The sequence below is a fragment of the Periplaneta americana genome, chromosome 17 (assembly GCF_040183065.1).
Source record: "Periplaneta americana isolate PAMFEO1 chromosome 17, P.americana_PAMFEO1_priV1, whole genome shotgun sequence".
Classification (NCBI taxonomy): domain Eukaryota; kingdom Metazoa; phylum Arthropoda; class Insecta; order Blattodea; family Blattidae; genus Periplaneta; species Periplaneta americana.
The window spans coordinates 12,356,499-12,373,278 of NC_091133.1; the positions used below are offsets into that span (position 1 = coordinate 12,356,499).

General features: G+C 35.3%; 1 long non-coding RNA gene across 2 annotated transcripts in view; it reads right to left on the minus strand.

The window, feature by feature from the left end:
• Nucleotides 1-786: 786 nt before the first annotated feature.
• Nucleotides 787-16,780, minus strand: part of LOC138693141 (uncharacterized) — a 42,262-nt gene continuing 26,268 nt past the window's right edge. The window contains exons 3-5 of one of the 2 annotated variants that reach the window (XR_011330234.1): nucleotides 9,343-9,483; nucleotides 5,275-5,386; nucleotides 787-1,515 (exon numbers count right to left, since the gene is read on the minus strand). This is a non-coding gene — a long non-coding RNA (uncharacterized lncRNA). Of the gene's footprint in view, nucleotides 1,516-2,265; nucleotides 5,387-9,342; nucleotides 9,484-16,780 lie in introns of those variants that run through there. The other variant, XR_011330233.1, reaches the window with a different exon arrangement.

The following is a 16,780-nucleotide window of genomic DNA, read 5'->3' on the forward strand; positions in this document are numbered from 1 at the left end:
AAGATTATGAAGTGCCATTACTGTAGGACGAAGTGGAGGAAGATAGAGTAGAATTACCTAATGGGTTGTATGTATCACTCAAACAAGTCATTAGAAAGGAAATACTAATAATATACAGCATACACATATAGGTAAGTTTATCATCACATTATAGGCCTATTGTTACACATTCATAAGATTTTTTTTTTTTTGTGCTTCAGTGAAGACCATGTTGCAAATTCCTTTTCATTTGTCTTCAAGTCTTCAATGACAGAAAAAGACTTCCTACTTTTCACTTCCGGTAACTGATTTAGTGAAAAATATGAGGTTTTGCTTCAAAATATTAACAAATGAAGTTTGAAACTGCACACTTTCCTCCTCTATGATCGAAACAAAAGTATATTTACAAACCGAATGTGACGAAGTCTTCCCTCTGAAAGGAGCTCTAGTCTAAACATTGATAACTTGCATAGCATGTCTAGGCGATAAAATGTAACAACTCAGAGTCACGAGTGAGATATGTCCAGGAGGGGAAAATATTTATTAATATGAAATTCAGACTAATCACTCACTCGACCCTTTACCACTCACTGAGTTGTCCGATACATCTCACTCACTCTCAAGCATTTTTATTAATATCTGCCAATTAGTAAGTATATATATATATATATATATATATATATATATATATATATATATATATATATATATAAGTTTACAATTAAACAATCAAAATACATACAATCAATTTCAAAAGAAAATTGAAATAATAATAATAATAATAATAATAATAATAATAATAATAATAATAATAATAATAATAAGAAGAAGAAGAAGAAGAAGAAGAAGAAGAATTGAAATAATAATAATAATAATTGCATCTGAGTCACTCTCCACTGCCCTACTCCTCCTACTATTACCGTTCACAGAAGCACTAGTGTGAAAGGTGGTAACTTTGACATCATTATTTAATATTTGGCTGATGAGGTAATCGACACAATTTGCCTGTTTGGTCGTCATGTGGCATAAATAAAAAAACCTTGTTTTGAGAAAAACAAGGTTTACTATTCCTTATATTTTAAAATTCTAGTAGGCGCCTAACAATCCCCATTATTGCCACTGAAATAATATGATGGAGCAAAAGCACGGCTGACTGTAAAAATGCAGCAGGGGTAGTACCTAACTTACTGCATTAGGCACAAAATGAGAGGCAAAAAATAATTTTGTGCTAAAATCACTAATGTGCTCTGTTGGGAGATTTAGGTATGTATATGGACTTACTGATACTTCACATTAATAATTCTCCATATGGAGGATGCGATGTCACTACTAACCTCAATTTCGATAATTTCTGATTTACACTACTAGGCGTCCAAGCACGCCAATTGACATACAGTATTGTAGAAGATACATTTATTCATTGTTGCATTACAGCTCCGTCAACCAACTCGCAAGCACGCTGTGTTACTTCTGTGCACACGGCTTGATCTGTGTCGGTGGGAACGTAACGCAGTGATGGTCTGCTTGTGTCTGTAACTGCAGTAAAGTTTGCTATTACACTGTAGACGATCGGATAGTAAAGAAGAGTACATCATGCGCTTTGATAAACACTGTTCATTGTGCCAACATTAAACTATAGCCTAAACAACTAAATGCTAATAGCCTACATTACAGAAATACAAATAATACATTGTACCAATATAACTAAATACAACTTAATTGTGGCATATACTTGCAACATCTTTTTTAAGTATAGTTATATAGGAAGGAAATAATACATTGTTAGTGAAAGTTAGCAATTCACAAATGAAACTCCTACATATTTTATCCAATAGGCATGTTGAAAAATGCAAACAAAACATATTTACAACGGTAATACTGGAAAGATGCCTTCAAATTAAAGTGATATAAATTGTGCAATGGATAGTACATATCTAAATTAAGAATCCGATACTTTAAGGTTTACTCAGATCACGCTCTTGATTTTTGACATCTTTTGGTTTGTACGATATGAAGCTGAAACACAACTCTGAACCCTTAATGCACACTTCAAGTTATGGTCACTGAGATGGGCTCTTTCATAGCCTTTGTTACGTTTCACAGCTGAAAATAAAGCTTCACACACATAGGTCGAATCGAACATTGAGTCGACCTGGTTGGCAAGTTGGTATAGCGCTAGCCTTCTATGCCCAAGGTTGCGGGTTCGATCCTGGGCCAGGTCGATGGCATTTAAGTGTGCTTAAATGCGTCAGGCTCATGTCAGTAGATTTACTGGCATGTAAAAGAACTCCTGAGGGACAAAATTCCGGCACATCCGGTGACGCTGATATAACCTCTGCAGTTGCGAGCGTTGTTAAATAAAACACAACTTTTTTTAACTCGAACATTGAAATCAAAGATGCCTCACACACATATGCAAACAAGGGAATCTTGACTTACGAAATCGGCTGTAAAAGTCTAGCAAATTACGTCTGCTCCTATAACTATCAGTCAACTCAATGCCACATTTCAAGTTGCTTAGTTTCAGTTGAACGTTTTTGAGAGTGCCATCAATATTTATGCTGAATGGTGTAGCAAATAGATTGAAATCCACTTTTAAGTGACTCAAATCTTAAATCTGTGTTCAAACTCACTGGAGATGTTCAACATAGCAGTCTACCTCTAAGAAATCAGAGTTCCGGACCACACGTGCCAACCTAAGAAAATGACTGGGATTGCCATTGAACAGTTGACGTTCCCATAATGACAGCATATTTTTTTAAAGCTTGAATACTGCAAAACATCTGTGTGATCAATTTGTTCCTCCCTTGAAGTGACTCATTTAAAACATTCAAATGTTCAGTTATATCAGCCACGAATGCAAGATCATATTTCAGCTCTGCAACAAGTTCTCCACTCATTTCCAGGAACAAATTTATCTCTTCCAGCAATTCGAAAAATCTACACAGAACTTTGCTACATTCCATGAAGAAGTATGTTGCTTCCCATTCAGGATCAAAATTGCTCGTTGGCATCAAAGGTCTTCGCTTTAACGGGATTCTTTCCATGAAAAACAGGCGTCGAACTATGAGACACGACTGCTGCTCTACTCCGCTCAATATCTCACTGCAAGCAGCCAGTTGGTTGTCATTGCTTTACAGCATAGAATAAAGAACATGTCCAATTCTTACGTTTGGCATATAAAAATGCTAATATGATATATATTCAAAATTAATACCGATACCTTAATAACAATAACATATTATATACAATGCAATATGTTTATCATTTAATAATATTAAAATATTTACACAGTACTGTGAAATGTCAAGAATTCATCTACAGCAGCGTTTCTCAAACTTTTCTACCTACGGAACCCTTTTAAACCCAAAATAAATCTGTGGAACCCAGCGGACTATTAGTGATGTGTGTATGTTACAGGCAAATATTAAATTACCAAATGTATTTCTACCATTAATATGACATTTTTATTGATGTAGCATATTATACATATTTATAAATTATAAATAATTTTGTTGAGCTGTATTTGCTGTTATTATATAGATTAGTAATCCTGGTTGATTTTTATCACTAATATTAAACATGTTTTTTGAACTCAAACATTATACATACTCGTATTTAAAAATTACAAATGTTTCTGAAATATATTTCCTACTGTTACAAATATCAGTAAATATATAACAAGCATAAATGAAATTAAGTCCACTTGCATCTTTAACACTGTTTTGTAATTTACACTAAAATTCAGGTACCGGTACTTAATCTTTTTTTTTTTTTTTTTAGAAAAAATCACCTGTTTGAAACAGATCAGTGGAACGAGTGCTTTTATTGTTTCATGTTGGAAAGCTGAAGTCTCATGTCTGGTTCTGCATGGAGTCTGTTTTGGTATTTAGTTTTGATACACTTATACATATAAAACCCATTTTCACATAGGTAAGTCCTTACAAAAGTAATAGCTTTCTTTGATAACACTGAGTACTCTCTTCTCAGGCTGTGCCAAAAATCCATCACAGGGAGATTCTTAAACTGAGGTTGCAGGGATGAATCAGACGTCAATTCCAGTAATGCTTCGCATTGTTCAGAAGCGTTGGAAGAAGGTTTTTCTTTCATGTCAAATGGATTTTTGACCCACAAGTTTTGAGAATTATTTTCAGTCTCCTCGTCTGGAAAATACTGTTCTACAGTGTGGCGCATACAGTATCCTCCAAATGCTTTACAAATTATTCATTGATTTCATCAAGTTCTCGGAGAGTTTGGTCGTTCTCCTCAAGGAAATCTTTCAAAGCAGGGAAGCTCTCATATTCATGGCCGGCTAGACTTCTCATCCAGAACTGCAATTTTCTCTTGAAATTTCTGATTTTATCTGCTGCAGTGAATATATTAGCATTTTTCCCCTGTAATAATACAAGGCTCTTCTGATGGTCAAGACCCGAGCCACCCCTGCCCAAGCAGGAGGCCTTGCCCCACTGGAGATTTACGGCTTTTATTATTATTATTATTATTATTATTATTATTATTATTATTATTATTATTATTATTTCATTATTCATACATTTAATTCGTTGATTTTGACAAAAATGTAAGTTAAATAGGCAAATCTCAAGAACCATTGTTTGATACTCAAACGATCGTCCAACTCGAAATGGTGATCAATGAAGAAACCATCACCTCAACCCTAAATTCGAAGTAGAGATTTATGAAGGTTTCATTTTGAAAAGTCTTGAATTTAGTGGTCTGGACTTGATAAAATTAACGATTTTTACTCAGTGTTGCCATATTTAGCGATAAGTCGCTAAATCTAAGGAAATAAATACGATTAGCGATATTTTTTCCCTTTTTCCTTTCTTTTAAGTTAAAACATTCAACTGAAGTCGTGCACTTAGTTTTAGAAGAGGCATGTGTGCATGATTGACTCGTCTAATGATTCATATGTGAAAGCCCTGATCTCATATATTTGTGATCAGTGATCAGGGGTGAAAGATGCTGATTCAATGATTCTCAGGGGTTAGGTCTCTCTCTCTCTCAACACTGATAAACGGTAGCAACTTTGATTGGCACGTGACGAGTCGCGAGCTGCAGCTAATTCTTGGTTCTTCCCCGCAACGCGGAGATTTTCCACTCCAAACCGACCCGAGGCAGTCGAGTTTTGGAATTTTGTGCTGACAGTTCGTGTGAAGCAAATGGGACTGTAGTTTTTGCTGATTTTAATATATTTTAATATATAAGATTTTAAAAGTTTTAGATTTCACAAAAACAATTGCGATCAAATGCTTGAGTGAAAATTTCCACACTTACAAGGTGCCAGAAAGTGTAGTGTCCATGATTGGATCAAGTGCAGTGTATTCACAATCAGCTGTTCCCACACCTTCCACCTCAACATCACAGCCGTCAACAATACAACCAGACTCTGCAAAAGAGGGTGACGCGAGGAAATTACATTTTTCTCGCATATTAGTATTAGTAGTATTTATTTATTTAACCTGGTAGAGATAAGGCCTTCAGGCCTTCTCTGCCCCTCTAACAGGGGATTACAACTATAACATGAACAATAAAATTACAATTAATATTACATTTACAATTACAATTACAATAAAAATTAAAGCACAACAAGATTACCTGATTAATGAAAGCTAGACATTTTATCATAGAAGTTAAGAATAAAGAATATTTTTGTATTTACTGAATTACAAATTAAACCTACAATAACAAAATTATATAGTGATGAAATTACCGGATATTGAAATATTTTGTGATAGATTAAGAGAACTATTTACAAGAAACCATGTCTGAACGAGTCTCAATTACTGACCAAGTGCCTAGTAAGTTTGCGTTTGAATTCAATTTTATTTCGACAGTCCCTGATGCTAGCAGGTAACGAATTCCAGAGTCTTGGTAGGGCTATTGTGAAAGAGGATGAGTATGAGGAAGTGCGATGGGATGGTATTGTTAGTATTGTTTCGTGGCGAGAGCATGTGTTCAGATTGTGGTGGGAAGAAAGGTAAGTGAAGCGAGACGACAGGTACAAAGGAATAGAAGAATTCAAGATTTCGAAGAGAAGGAGAAGTGAATGTAAATTTCTTTTCTTATCTAGTTTATGAATGTTCCTCTTATTTCTATTTAATGATATTTATTATTAATTTTTAGCGACATTTCTAGGGAATTTTTTAACAAACTTTGTAGAGATTTAGCTACTTTTTGTTGAAAAGTTAGCGAGATTGTAGAGCGATATGTTGGCAACAGTGTTTTTACTACTTCATTAAGAAGATTCTTGAGGGAAAGTGGCATTTTTGATGTGCTCAAAGCTTGACGGTGCAAAATACAATGACTGCTTTTGCAATTTCTTGCAACTGACTTTATGTGCAATACTGCAGTAGCTGTTTTCCCAATCATTGCTTTTGCACCATCCGTGCAGATATGAAGACAAATTGTCCCAAGGTATATGATTTCTTCCAAGTACTCACTAATAAGTCTGAAAATTTCAGATCTTGTGTCATTAGCTTCTGAGTGGACGGTTTAATTCTTCCTTGATGTAAGCTGCCATGTCTTGAATGCAACGAGCCACTGTGTCATTTGAAAGCGACACGAAGATAATTGCTTAGCTTCTTCTCATGGATCATTGCACTTAACCATGTCAATCTTATCAATTTTTCGGCTACTGTGTGAGACTCACCTGCCTGAGCCACTCTGTAGGTTACAATGAAAGATGCCTCTGCTGTTTTTTCATTTGTACTATAAGATGTCGGAGCTAAGGACTTTCGTGAATTTCTAACTCACGACATTTCCTACCAAAGAAATCAATATTGTTGTCATCAAACTGAGCATGGTGTGTTTCAAAATGGCGACGGAATTTTCAAGGTGCCTTCGAACTATTAGGTAAAATTCTGCCACATATTACATACTGAGGGCAATTTTCAGCATTCATGAAATCCAAGACTACGTACTGTAACTATCATTATATTTACGTATTTTAATTACAGGTTCATGTTGTATTTTGGATGTTGGCTCCTTCACATTTTCAGATGATCTATTTTGTAAACCTGGTGTTTCCATTTCGCCTTCATCAGACCCACATAATTGTTTAGGGTTAGTTGAAGTTGCAGTGGCACACTTGGATGTTGATTGTTTTAATTATCATGTTTTAAGCCACCGATGGATTATTCGGTGCCACCCTGTATTAAAAAATGTAGAGTTAGGATCGGTATCACTCTGTATTAAAAATAGAATGACGTAGATCGCAATGATCGGTCTCGCCCTCTGTTTACACAGTTTTGAAGAAGGGATGACAAAACTCGCGCAATTATTCTTTAAAACATTTTACCTATTTTCTGATATTATTAAATAAACTTTGAGAAACAAAATTAACACATAACTCACCTTGAACTTCAAAATAATGGTCTTTCCTCTCCAGAAGAAGTTTCCTGTGCTTTCTTAAAGGAATGTCAAATCAATTCTGCGAAATATCCTTCACAGAATTTTCAATTGATTCCATAATACAATTTACACCTGTACATTATTGTCGAAAAAATGTGTTAGCTGCAGACACTTAAGTTACTTGAAGCGCACCCATTATTATTTCAACAATGTGCTTTAGTGATCGGATTGCTGTAAACGGTATCAATTGTTGTGTTGATAATTGCCAATAGAATGGCTGAATAAACAGTTATAGTTCTGTTCTTATTCTTTTTCATGTTTTATAACATATTTTAGAGATTAAAAAGTAAATAATTTCACATCAGGAATTGGCAGAACCCCTAAAAGTTGCTTACGGAACCCTGGGGTTCCGGGGAACACACTTTGAGAAACGCTGATCTACAGAATAGAAAGTGTGAGATATTAAGTAATTTTTTAGTTTTACCTTAAATAATGCAGAGTTTTGGTTATGATTGTTAATGTCTTCAGGAAGACTATTGAAAATTTTTACTCTATGTAACATACTCCCCTTTGATAGCATGATAAATTTGATGATGACATATGAAAATCATTCTTTTTTCGGGTACTTATATTATATATGGTTGAATTGGTTGGAAAATTTTCTTTATTACATAAGAGGAAATTTATTAAAGCGTATATAATTATACTGATTTGTTAAGGTCAGAATTTCTAATAAAAAAAAAAATGGTCTACATGATTCTTTGGCCTTTGATCCAAATATTACCTATTCTAATTGCTCTTTTTTCTAATAAGAATAGGCTATATTTTTACTATCTGCTGTCCACACCTGTGGAGTAATGATTAGCGCGTCTGGGCTGCGAAACCAGGTGGCCCAGTTCGATTCCCGGTCGGGGCAAGTTACCTGGTTGAGGTTTTTTCCAGGGTTTTCCCTCAACCCAATATGAGCAAATGCTGGGTAACTTTTGGTGCTGGACCCCAGACTCATTTCACTGGCATTATCATGTTCATCTCATTCAGACGCTAAATAACGTAAGATGTTGATAAAGCATTGTAAAATAACCTATTAAAATATACTATCTGCTGAATTTCCCCAAAATATTATTCCATAGGACTTAATGGAATTAAAATAGACAAAATATATTGTCTTTAAAATACTGCTGTTGAAAAACTGTTGTAACGACCTAACTGCGAAGAAATATTTAGAATATAAAATGTGCCAAAAGTCAAAAGGTGAATAGCAATGGCAAAGAAAGCTTTTAATAGAAAAACGAGCATCTTCTGCAGATCTCTGGACAAAGAACTAAGGAAGAGACTAGTGAAGTGCTTTGTGTGGAGTGTAGCAATGTATGGGCCAGAAACATGGACATACGACGAAGTGAAGACAAGCAAATAGAAGCAGTTGAAATGTGAATATGGAGAAGGATGTAACGTGTGAAATGGACAGACAGAATAAGAAATGAAGCTATGCTGGAAAGAGTGGATGAAGAAAGAATGATGCTGAAACTGACAAGGAAAAGAAAAAGGAATTGGCTGGGTCGCTGGCTGAGAAGAAACCGCCTACTGAAGGATGCAATGGAAGGAGAGGTGAACGGGAGAAGAGTTAGGGGCAGAAAATGTTATCAGATGATAGACGACATTAAGATGTATGGATCATGTGAGGAAAGCAGAAAATTGGAAAGACTGGAGAAATCTGGGTTTGCAGTGAAAGACCTGCCCTTGGGCACAACACTATGTGCCAAAAGTGATGTTAAAAAGAAAATAAGAGATGTACGTCTTTGAATGGAATTATAAGAACAGAGTTCATTCATGCCAGAGCATATATAATGAATGGAACACGTTCGTTTTCTCTCATATTCAAAACCATAACCTAAAAATCCTAAAAACTGAAATCGATATGGTCTTCCTGCTACCATTCCTAAATACGTGCACGATATACTATGTGAGCATCAGTCTAACAGTAATTCAACTTACCGACCGGTGTGACAAAATTATGGCTGGTCCAGGCAGTGTGAGGACCTGAGACAGCAGCCAATAGTGATAACAAAATGGCTCCTCCTTGTAGCTGCTGTGGTGTGTACATAATGTCCACTGGGCCACTCTGTTGCCTCAAAACTGCAAAAAGAATTGTACAGGAAGCTATTTTATGTGTAATCAGTGGTGGCATTCTAACTTTCCAACAACCACTTCATTTGCTAATGACGCAAATGTCAATTTTAATATGAAATATGGGGTAAATTTCAGAACACGGATTCAACCCTTCCCCCTCTACCCCACCACACCAACCTTACAGCAAGCTACTTTCCCTTTGCGAAATATGCTAAGTAAGGTAACAATAAGCAGCTATACATAAAGAGAAACTGCATAGCAACATATTATTGAAGAATTGTGTGTAGAGTTATTTAAAAACTCACAGATGTTGAGAGAAGAGAAATATAGAATATTTGCAACATCAACTAGCTTTGAATATCTGACCACACTGGCAAATTGTTTGAAACATCTGAAAATGCACTTACACCCTCTACCGTAACTTTTCACATCAACCACTCTATCATCTAGTTTACTTTTCTCAGTGTTATTGCTACCGCCACTACTGAAAAAAAACTTGATCAAATGTTTTGGCGTTTCATTGCACTAGAGCACTATACTGATTGCTCCCTGCAAATAAGAGAAAAGAGATTCAAACATAAGACTCAGTATTGCCAATACCATACTCGAAATGAAAAAAATAATTTATTTTATGAGAATGGAATTAAAAATTGTAGGACAAGTGTAAAAACAGGAAAATGAAGTATATACCTAACAGTGTATTTTGTAGTAGAAAGTCTATATATTTTTTAAGTTATATTTTTGATGAGAGGAAGAGTGCACTAATGTGCATATTGTTGAGTGTTTACACTTTGCTATATTCTTCTATAGAAACAGGCCAATTCCTGCGTTTTGTTATGCGAACACACACAGTCATCATCAATGTATGCAGCAGGTTGTCTTGGTAACCATGAACTGCCAAGCCTGTAAGCATATGTCGTAGATCTTAATTTGGTTGTGTCCATCATATCATCCGTAGAGCAGAAGTCTGGCCATATCTCTTCTCTTTTCAGGCGTCCTTCTAGTAGATGGTCTGATGAGTTGAGTTGCATCCTGAGGTCTTCAAGTAGAAAAGTTTCCTTGGCCACTTCGTAAATTAGCCAGGAAAATGTAGTCAACATTTCGAGATACCAAGGGCACGTTTCTTTCATTTCCTGAATAGTGACTAGGTCTCTGAGACTTAGTTTATACCAATTAATTCCAGTCCGTAACTGATTATCAGTATAGTAGAAAAGTACCATGGCAGTGTCCAATGAGAGCAGGGTGATGTTCTTCATTTCGAACATAGCTTCTGTAGCGACTGCAGTTCTGTCCTGAATGCGGTATGACGTTGTTGTTGGTTGTAGGGTGATCTCTAAGTACTTGAAGGAGCTGACAATCTCAAGTGGTTGATGCTAGCGCATTATTGAGTACACTTTTGTAAGTCGGCTTCCTTTTCTAAAGACCATCTGGACCATCTTTCTTTCATTCATGCACAAATGATTTTTGTTTGCCTATTCTGTCAAAGCATTCAAGGCTCTTCAAAGATTTTGTTGTTTCCTCCGAATTTCGCTAAATTATGTTTTCGAACACTACAGTTCACTGTTCTACATGCGCTGTTAGTATTGAAGTGGAAGGGGTAGAGGACTGTCGACGTAATCGCAGATGGGCTTCAAGGTTGCAGGCATGTTGCCTGCATACTCTGGCGAGAAATAACAATATAATAATATGCTCACTTCGAGCTGTATTGTCGTTTACTTTTGTATTATGTTTACTGCAGTATTAAAGCTGGGGAATTTCTTCTTGAATTAATATTCTTCCTTTCTGTAAAGAAGCTTGCATTTTCACTTAAAAAAATTAACAACTGGTTCTACGAACTTTGTCAAATTTAACAAGCGGTTCAGGCAAACCAGCTGAATGACATAACTGTGTGTCATCCATCTTGTAACCCTTAAAATAAAATAATTCATAAGTACAGCAGGGTCCCCAACAATGCGACCTAAAGGGACCAAAGTTGAAATTATGCTTCCGAATTACTAACTTTACTTTCCTCACTTTCTATTTAAGGTCTTCAACATGTTTTGGGTCCGGCGTAGAAATTGGCTATCGCTATTTTACACTAAACCTTGTTTTGAAATTAAGACTAGTACTGTCTGATAATAAATCAACAAAAAAAATTGCGGATTATCCACAAATAAGACAATTTATAAAGAAATAGAGTTGCACTATTTCTCAATGCAATGGAACGGGTCATAGGTCTCGTGTATAATTCTACCGACTGCTTGTGTATTCTACGATGCAATCTTCTTTCATCGGAACTATTTTCTTCCTTCCGCATCGTGAATAAACTGCACTAAGGTTTCGATTAAGTGAATCGATATATCTCGGTGATAGTAATTGTTCAAAATGAGCAGCAGGAAAATGTCGTGGCACAAAATTTATATAGAAATACAAGATGTAATAGGCGAAAGGGATAAGTGGCCTTTGTACATCAGAAGAATACTATGGACCAGCGACTTAAAATACAAAGACCGTTTGCCTTTAACAGTTTTTTTCTTCGGAAATGGCTGCTCTATGGATTTGTTCCTAGAATTTATTCAAAGTATCAGACCACGAACAATAACCTGTAAAAAGATAGCCAAGTTTCAAGGATTGTGGCAGTGGCTACAGCGATGTGTCGAAGAGAAAAGAATGGACATTTTAAAGAAAAGAAGTTACTTCGACATGATTTTGGGAAGAGTTGTAGACTTATGCCCAGATGACCCTCAAGGTTTTACAGTGGTCCAGGGTGTATTTTTTATTTTAAAGAAATAAATTATTTAAATAGCTTACGAACTTTGCATTACATAATTTTAATAGGCAATTTTGGTGTATGCATTAGAAATAATAGAACTGTAGGCTATTACGTTATCGTTAATAAATATGTTGGGTCATGTTCCTGTATGTCTCCATCCCAAATAGCTGTCACTTTTTCTTACGAGAGAGCAATATCGTCTACAATTTCTAACTTTGCATCTCACTCACTAGTACCCAATACTCGCTACATAAGCTGTTAAGTCAGCCATTGTTGTATAATCATAAAAAATGTATATTTTTCCCTGGACCAAAAATATATTACAAACTGACTAGAAACACACCTAGTAACAAACTATTAAAATTCTTTTCAGAAATCAGCTACTGTGTAAACACAAAAACGACCTATGTAACGAGTACCAGGTACTAGGAAACTACACACTCTTCTTCTTATCAATCTCATATCTTGTAAAGTTCTTAACGTGTTCTCATTGCCTCATGAAAAGGTTTGGATAATATCCAATATACCTCTAATATCCATGATTGTCTGAAAATTGATGTTGAAAGTTCCGCACTTGTCATCTGTTACGTATTAATGCGCGTGAGCCTTTAATGCCAAGAATGTACTTCTACGACGCCATCCCAACGCAATGAGAAATAGTGCAACTCTTTTTCTTTATAAATTGTCTTATTTGTAGATAATCCGCAAATTTTTTTGTTGATTTTTTATGAGACAATACTAGTCTTAATTTCAAAACAAGGTTTAGTGTAAAATAGTGATAACCAATTTCTACGCCCGATCCCATGTTTTTTTTTTTAACCTTCCGGTGGTTGCGCACGGACTGTCGCTCCACTGAGAACTATTAATATGGTTTTCCCGCGTACCTATCATCCCAGTTTCTTCCCAATTTTCATAGCTTTCAACAAAAGACTTTTCATTATTGACAAATTTTAAGCTCTGAACTCGCATTTGCTTATCAGTCATTAACAGTTGAAGAACAATGAACTATTGAAGAAATTTATAACTATAGTTTACAAACTTGCTATCACAGAAATCAAAAGAAATCTAATTGGCATGAATATCGTACTCGAAGGCAAAAGTCTACTTTCCCATTAACTGAGCCTAAATGTCATGCAAGTGCAGCTCTTAAACATGGTGCTAGTTTCGGCCCAAGACTTTATAATAAAATTACAAACCATTTTCCAAATTTGAGATATTTTAAAATTGAACATTTTAAAAAAGAAATTTATAAAATTATTCATGATATATAATATTAACAAATGTGTGTATTTTTTACCTTTTTATTTCTGTAGGCTATATTCATGTTTTTATTGAATATCACTGGCTTCTGTCTGATAGACAGTTTGTATTGTGTGTTTTTTCTCTCTTTTTCTCTTTTTTTTGTGTTATTTATTGGTTTGAATTAAGTTACTTACTGTATTTTAATAAAGTGTCCTTGTAAATTTTATGTTATATTATTGGCTAAGACCACACTGTACACAAGCTTGGTTCTTACTATAGTGTCTAGAAATATTTTTGTTTTATAATTTTAATTTGTACTCACGTTGCCTACTAGCTAGCTAAATAAAGTAAAGAGTCCGCAGTGACCTGTAATGCCAGTTAAAACTCCAGCAGTTACTCTGCTAATAAAGACCTAATGTAATGTAATCTAATACAATATGTACATGTTTATGTTATGACTCCCATGTGTTGCTGCGACAAAGACGAAACTCGAGCAGCATGTAAAAATGTTTTGGCTACATGGTGCGAGCAATATCATGTCTCTCACGCCCACATAGTTAAGACTCTAATGATTGAATGATTTCGCACATCATTTTTTTAAGATAAATATTTTCCACAAAAATGTTTGTCCATAACTTCTTTATGATTGTAAATAGATTTAAACCCTTTCATTTGCCAGTCCACAGCGACTGTGAAGGGCTGATCAGTCCTCTACACAACGTCTATATTTTCCTTATTGGTCATTCGAGCTTTATGGTTTCGAAAACTGAATTTAGAAAAAGTCTCAATTGTGAAAGACTGAATTGACAGAAGTATCACTCCTAAGAGCAGTAATAAACTACAAATACTGGACAAGGAAAGAATGTAGGCTTAGATACAACAATCACAAATCCACAGTAAAAATTGACGGTGATACTTTCCATTTCGAGCTCAATGTCAATTTTTATCTTTAGTAGGTATCTCACCAACTTTGCCACATCAAAAAATTTAACTGTCAAAAGTACAACATTCCCCCATAAGGAAATACATAAATATACTTGGACCTCTCCAGATGGATTGACACATAACCAGATAGATCACATCTTGATAGATAAACGGAGACATACTAGCATAGTAGACATTCGAACCTTCAGGGGGACAGATTGTAATTCTGACCATTATTTGGTAATTGGAGAACTAAGAGAAAGACTATCAGTAGCCAAGCGAGTAGAGCAACAAGTTAATATTAGAAGATTCAATATTCAGAAATTAAAGGACAAGGAAACTAAGCAACATTATCAGATCGAAATTTCAAATAGATTTGTCGTATTAGCAAGTTCCGACGAAGTTGAGGAAGAGTTAGATGTTAATAGCATGTGGGAAAATATCCGAGATAATATCAAAATTGCAGCTGAACAGAGCATAGGTTATTATGAAACTAAGAAAAAGAAACCATGGTTTGATGAAGATTGTTGCATGGTAGAAAGAAGGAAACACGCAAAATTGACATTCTTACAGGATCCAGTTGAGGCGAATAGAGATAATTATTTCAATAAAAGACGGGAAGCAAATCGTACACTTAGGTATAAAAAGAGAGATTACTTGAAGGAAAAACTGAATGAGGTAGAAACAAATAGTAAAAATAAAAACATTAGAGATTTATATAAGGGCATAAAGAAATTCAAGAATGGATATCAGGCTAGGGTAAACGTAATCAAGGATGAGAATGGTAACTTGCTTGCAGACTCTCATTCAATCCACAACAGATGGAAAAACTATTTTGGGCAACTAGGTACTAAATATACATAGGCCAAATGGAAATGATCGGGACGAAATTGAAATACAAACTGCTGAGCCATTTATACCCGAACCCACGCTTTCTGAAGTCGAAATTGCGATAGAAAACCTGAAAAATTATAAGTCTCCAGGTATACATCAAATTCCAGCAGAATTAATACAAGAGGGTGGAAGCGCATTATCTAACGAAATTTATAAGCTTGTACTTGCTATTTGGGAAAATGAAATTGTACCAGAGCAATGGAAGGAGTCCACAATCGTACCCATCTTTAAGAAGGGGGACAAGACTAACTGTAGTAACTTTCGAGGAATATCACTTTTGTTGACGTCGTACAATTGAATTTTGTCCAATATTCTTTTGAGCAGATTAACTCCATATGTAGATGAAATTATTGGGGATCATCATTGTGGTTTTAGGCGTAATAGATCAACTATTGATAAGATTTTTTGTATTCGACAGATAATGGAGAAAAAATGGGAATATAAGGGTACAATGCATCAGTTATTCATAGATTTCAAAGAGGTATATGACTCGGTTAAGAGAGAAGTTTCATATGATATTCTTATTTAATTTGGTATTCTCAAGAAACTAGTTCGATTAATTAAAATGTGCCTCAGTGAAACGTACAGCAGAGTCCGTATAGGTCAGTGATCAACTCGCGTATGAACGGGCACGGGCAGTGCTTGGCTGTTGCGTGCTTACTGTACAGGGCAGAGGACCGGTTTGTGACGTTGCATTTTAGTGAACAGAGGCGGTTCTTGCCATCCATTTAAACAAGAAATGTAAGGAGCAGAAAACACTTCAAGACGTAGGCACACTCAAGAAATAAAACTTACAGATGCATTATAGAACTCACAGTAACGAATATGGCAGATATGAAGATGAAGAGCGTGCAGTATTAGTTCAACAATTGAAGGAAAATGAGCTAGAAGTTGTTTAAGATCACAATGTTAGTGAATCGGCTGTGTGATTCAGTTATAAAATTTCACTTGTAATAGTAAGATATTAGAAACCTTTTAAAGATTGAAAATTTGAAGAATGTTTAATTGCAACTGAAGAACTTTTGTCACAACAAGTGTAGGAATTTGAATCTATCAGCTTGTCTCCTTCCACCGTGATGCGTACCATCCGAGGTCTAACCAAGGACGTTCAGGTGCAACTAGTAATTATTTGTCACCTTTCATTTGTTATTCTTTGGCAGTAGATGAAAATACTTACGTTAGCGATAATCCCCACCTCGTGATTTTTGTAAGAAACGTTATTGAAAACCTTCAGATTAAGGAGAGCTCTTACATATTGTTCTCATAAAGGATACCACTAATGATTCCGATATTTCATGTAGAGCCTGTAGAAATTATTTTGGACTTCCTTGGAATAAACTTATATCCTTGGCAACCAATGGTGCTCCTTCCATGGTTGGAAGTAAAACGAGTGTAATAAGGAGTCTAAAGGACGGAGTGAAAAGCGTTAATTTATCCCATGAAGTTATTTCTATTAACTGCGTTATACACCAACAATTAGAACGAAAGATC